Raw genomic sequence first — 6,000 nt, 5'->3', positions numbered from 1 at the left:
TCTTATATCCTACAGCAGGAAACCTGAACGGCCTCTTCCTCCTTCTGAAAGCACCCAGCAGCCTCAGGCTAACCAGTCCTCCTCACCTTTCCACAATGATTTGATTCCTCCACCCTAAGCAGCCCAACCTTATGGTAGGCCACAAGTATCCATTGGCACCCAGCATGCCACATGACTGCCATTGGACCTGCTCCATCCAAATTTCAGGTTTACGGTCACCTGCACTGTGTCAGTGCCATGGGGAAGGTGGCAGGAACACACCTGCAGCTGAACTCCCCTCCAGCTGCTCTGAAATGTGACAGAAACAACAGGAACATATGTGTTGCAAGGAAAAAAGATAATCAAGTAATTGGAAGGAAAAAAAAAAGAAATAAAAATGAAGAAAATAAGAGCTTAGCTGATGGTGCTGAAGGAAGATGAGGGAGGAGCACCTCCAGGCAGCCTGGAAGGAGCCCACACAGCAAAGGGCTGCAGCAAATCCTCTGCCCTGGGGCATTTTTTTTCCCCCAACAGAAGGCACAAGCTGGGGCTTTGCTCACAGAGTTCCTGTCAGAGATGATCCCCACCAAAGCATGAGATCCAGAAAAACCTCTGAGGGCAACTTCAGTGCTGCTCTGCATCTGGAGCTACATAGAGCAGCACAGCTCCAACGCGCATGCTTCGAGCTGAGGAAGTCTGGATGAAGATGTAGCACAGGCCAGCTGTACAAAAAAAAAAAAAAAAAAAAAAAAAAAAATTCTATTGTTTTAACACTTTGGGCCTGCAAATGGAAACCAGCTTGTCTCTCAAAGACATTGTTCAGCAGGAAAGTCTTGAGCCAAAGCTTTTAGTTCTCGCAGTTACAGCAGGGACAACACATCAGTGTGCAAGGCAGGGCTTATAAGGAACATGAATTAGTTTACTTTTGCCACTGTTTCCTATTTCTTTCAAAGCCCTGTTGTCCATCATGCTGTCCCTGTCACAGGAGCTCCTGTCCCATGGAACCAGCTTGGAATCCAGCTACCACAAAGGTGGGAGCACTGCAGAACCTTCTCCATTGCCATCCCTGTGCACGGCACGGGTGCTGCCCTCAGACTGCAGCCCACGGGCACTGCATGTGCAGCAGCACTGAGTGGAGATAGGTGAGAATCATAGCTGGTGCTGCTGGGATCTGGCTCCAGCAAGCACAGGTACAGACAAGATTTATTGTTCCTGTTGGAACACGTTCATTTGTGGATCAGCAGCTGTTCTGCATGCACGATTTGAGTTAACTCTTCTTTTGCAGAGAGCTCTATAAATCTGCACTGATCTCATTAGGAAGCAAAGAAATTTTCCCACCCTGACATACTGTGCTGGGCTCTCTAGCCAGGTCCTCTGTGTCTCTGGGATCAGCATCCTGTGCCTTGAACACAGAGAGCAGCAGTACGTGGACCTGCACTTATTTCTCTTTTACAGGAAAAGCAAGACAAAGAAGCATCTTTAAGACAGGGGTTCCCTTTTCTAGAGAAGAGCAAAGCAGATGTTTCTGGACCGCTCCCAAGAAGGATCTGTCAGAGTCCCAGTTTCTGATTTTCATAGCCAAAAAGGGGACCAAAATCTTCAAAAGCAGAAAAACAATGACCCACTATGGCTTCTGTTCCTTATTTAGGGCAGGCTGGATCCGAGACGTAATTACCTCCCCAAGCACAGACAGGGACATCTCCAGGAGCCACTGCTCAGCCCCTCATGCTCTTACTGTGACTGAATCCATCTCACACCCCATACAGTTGGGCAGATGTAAGGAAACTGCCACAGAAACAGCTCCAAGTCCCCTTCTCCTGTGACCTCTGGGTTGGATAGTCCCTTTGTAGAAGATAAGAAGAGATTATGCTTCTAAACAAGAGCCCCTCCAAACACTCTGATGTGAAGGAATCACCTTGGTACATGCTGGCCCAAAGGACAAGCAGCTTTGTTTTACCAGCACTTCATTTTCTTCCCTCTTTCCCCAGATTGTGGCAATCTAACATCTGCATGAAAAGTTCATATACAGCCACATTTCATATACAGCCACATGACAGTTTGTTTTTCCATTCACTGGATCAGGAGCAGCTGCTGAGACAAACAACATTTCACAACCATGCAGCCAGCAATGGAGCCGCACCTCCTACCTGCTGCAGCGCACCCATCTCCTCATCTCCTAACCAAGGCAGGATTGTGAGAAGTCAGTGCTGGCCACCGTGCTGCCAGAAGGCAGCAGGCTAGAAGATAAGTGCTGGCACAGCAACAGGGGAATTGCACAACTGAGCAGGAGAAGACTTGCCACTTGGTCTTCCAGGAATCATAGAATCATTAAGGTTAAAAGGACCTCTAAGATCAGATCATCTGGCCCAAATGCCAGCCCATGCCTGTGGCTGCTCTAGGCCATATCCCCCAGTGCCACATCCACCGTTTTCCTGAACACCTCCAGGGACAGTGACTCACCACCTCCCTGGGCAGCCTGTGCCACAGCTGCTGTGTCTGATGTTGATTGCAGAAACACCACCAAAACAAACGCTTCACACTTCCAGGAGCTGCAGAGATGCATTCTTGTTTAAGCCAGCACAGAAGTTCCTATATAGGGTGTCTAAAGAAAATATTTTCAGATTTAAAAGTAGCATGAAGTGGAGCAGCCACCAAATAGTCATGTGTGTTTGTTAGAAGGAAACTGAAAGTAACCCAGCTAAGCACTACATTTAGCATTTTGAAGCTAAATATAGCAGTGACCGAATCAGCCAGAAGACAGGATTTGAACATAATGGAAACTATCACCAGCAATTGCTTGGGAATATTTTAAGGACCCTGAAACTGGAAAAGGGAATGCCTGTTACAATTCCTGTTCCTGGCTTAGAGAAAATGGGAAGAGGTGAAACATCGTGGAGGGAGAAGGAATAGTAAATCCAAATACAGAGGCTAGGAATGATTAATTAACCATGAAGAAGCTAGGAAGGGCAGCAGCATTAGCAGTGAGAACAAACTTTGTAAGGAACACAAAGAACAAAAGCATTCCCAGCACATCACAGGAATAGGAGAGCTGTTGGTAATGGAGAAATCAAACACCTCATATTCAAAAACATTCTGTTCTGCCTCTGAAAACTTGACCAAAAGGCAGGTGAGGCACGGGGATCAGCCCCATTAACAGTCAGTTCACTTAGCTGCCACCCGCCCAAATGTACTCCTCTATCAAACGCTGATGGCTTAGAAAGACCCTGGGACAGCCCCTTCCACAGCCACAGGGCTCGGTGGGAGGAGGAACTCAAAGGCATAGCACAGCCACACCTGAAGCTCCTCTGTGGTTCCTCCCAGCATGAGCTGTGGGGTGGGTTATGTGTCTGGAAAGGGCTCCACCAGAAACCATTCGCACCAACTTGCCCTGCGTACTTGAGGAAGCATTTTAGATTCCCTTCATCTCCTCTAAATAATAATAATAATAAATAAAGCCCTTTCCCAATGAACGTTCCTGATTCTGGTTTACAGGTTAATTAAGCACTTCAGCTCTGTTTGACATGTAACAACGTGTGAACTATACAAGGATATCTATACAAGGACATGCAAACTCTAAGTCATCCTCTTCATTTCATCCTATGAGGATGCTTAAATCATATCACGCTATGTGTGCAGCCTTTGCTCAACCACAGCTATGTGTCATCTGCTGCACGCAGAGGTGATATCTCCTCAGTCAGGTGCACCAGGGATCAGCTCCTCACATTAGCACACATGCAGATCCCTGCAGCTTCTCCTCAAGCCCCAAAGATCATCCAGCATGAGGAACCTCTGAGTCACTGATGTTTATTTCAGCTACGCTTGAAATTCAGGAGACAACCCATGAGACTAGGAAAGAAAAAAAAAAAAAAAAAAAAAAAAAGAGTAACATTTCACCTATCTCATTTGAGAGATGGGATTATTATAGGCCTGTCAGTGTGAAAGTAAACCCTGGAAAAGCAATAGTTGATACATAATTAAAAGAGATCAGTGCCAATCAAGACATTCATAGAAACAGGCCACATCAAATTGGTTCTGGTGTCTGTAGTGCTCAGATTGTGTCACAAAATAGCACTGGTGCCCCCACACGAGCAGTACCATCCACAGAGCAGTGACTTTGCTTGGAAGATAAAGCAAGCAAATGAGACTGGAAAAAAAGCGCCGCTCAGCCTTTGGAACAGCCATTTGAAGATTTGGCTTCTGTCACTTCTTCGAGTTTCAGAGCTGCCACCAGAGGCACGTTTCTTCTAAAAACCAAATTCAAAGCAGCACTGGGCAGGAGGAGTTTTCCCACCCTTCCCAGAGGAGCACAGACAGCACCAGCAATCACAGCTATACCCTCAACCATGCAGCCTGCACCTTCTCCAAGCAGTTATTAAGCAAGAAGGCCGTCCCACCAGCTCAGAAACCTCTGCCATACATCCAGCTCAGTCAGCCTGCTGCAAAACCTGCCCGCGAGCTTCTGCAGCTGCTGCATATCGCAACCCGCAGCAACGAATGACCTCAACCATTGCAACCAGCCCAGCAGGGCTGCAGCAATGGCACGGAGCGGCCCCCTAACGCCGTGCTGGAGACCCACCAGAGGGCGACGGGGTTGCGTTTTCCTCCCGACTACACCGTTAGCACCACGGCATCCCACAGAGGCTTGCCACACAAACTCGCCTTTCATCTCCCCCATCTGCTTGCAGCTACTTTCTGAGCTGAAGTAGAATTGGTTTTATTGTTGTCACGATGCCGACTGCTAGCAGAAAGCACTTGTTGCAGACAAATGAGGTATTCACTCATCGCAGCTTGTGGGATGCCTGTGGTATACGGCACATCAGCTCTGTGGGTCCCCAGCCTACGTCTGATTACAATGGTTTTTGCAGGATCAGAGTTTTTGTAAAGATTATGACTGTCTTTCAAAGACAGTAGCTTCTTCTCCTATCTCATCTGTTCATGAACAGCAAGCAAACAAAGCCAAACAGGATATTAGGGAAAATTTCTTCTCAGAAAGAGCAGTGATGCAGTGGCACAGCTGCCTGGGGAGGTGGGGGAGTCACCATCCCTGGAGTTGTTCAGGGACCATGGAGATGTGTCCCTGAGGGACATGGTCAGTGGGCCTGGTCAATGGGTTGGACTTGATGATCTTATCTTTTCTAGCCTTAATGAGGCTAATGTTGTTTCTACAAGAAACAACAGTAATATCACACTGATCTATGGTGTCATACCATAAAGTAAATCAGTCTGAGCTCAACACGAAGACTGCACCACTACTGGTGTTCCACTCAGCTTGGAGATCTCAGTTACCACCATGTTTAATTCTGTCCTAGACACTATCATTATCATCACACACACTCCATTTCAATCTTTGAAAACTCTTGAAATTCTTACCTCCCGTTTCCATCTCACTCACCACCATCACCACCTCAAAACAAGGGCAATACAGCACTGTTTTCCCCTCCTGCACATCACAGGTTCAGACGCCAAGAAGAACGACAACCCTTCACTTAAGCAGAAGCTCAATGCTCTGGGCTACCAAAGCCAGAAGGCATTCAACACAGCATCCTGCTTCCTTCAGTTGGACCCAAAGTTGTGTTTATGTACAGCTGTGTGTACATATGCATGCATACATGCACGAGAAGCTTCCCCAAGTACTAGCCCTGGGACGCCCTGCTCCAGCTCCAGATGCATGAGAGGATTTGGGTGGTAGGGAGAGGCATATGGGAAAGCAAGATCTCTCCTAGCTGAGCTTTGCTGTATCACCTCTTTGTGGCAATGCATTTGCCTACAGGACTGCCCCCTTCTCTCCGGCTCACCTGCACCAGGCAAGCTGTTCAGTGGGACTTCAGCTCAGAGGTTTGCTCCGCACCGACCAAATCAATTTCCACACAGAGCTGTTAGATTAACTCTGCTTTGGTCAGAAACTTAAGTAGCACAACATTTAAAAAATATATACGACCATTCAGAAAATTTTCTTACCTCGCAGCTTCTTACCCTCCCTACGTTTCAGGAGCAGGAAAACGCAGCCACACCAAGGTCCTG

Source organism: Tympanuchus pallidicinctus, unplaced genomic scaffold (assembly GCF_026119805.1).
Source record: "Tympanuchus pallidicinctus isolate F22 unplaced genomic scaffold, pur_lepc_1.0 scaffold15, whole genome shotgun sequence".
Classification (NCBI taxonomy): Eukaryota; Metazoa; Chordata; class Aves; order Galliformes; family Phasianidae; genus Tympanuchus; species Tympanuchus pallidicinctus.
The sequence above is the reverse complement of the archived record's forward strand: the minus strand, read 5'-3'. Positions refer to the sequence as shown.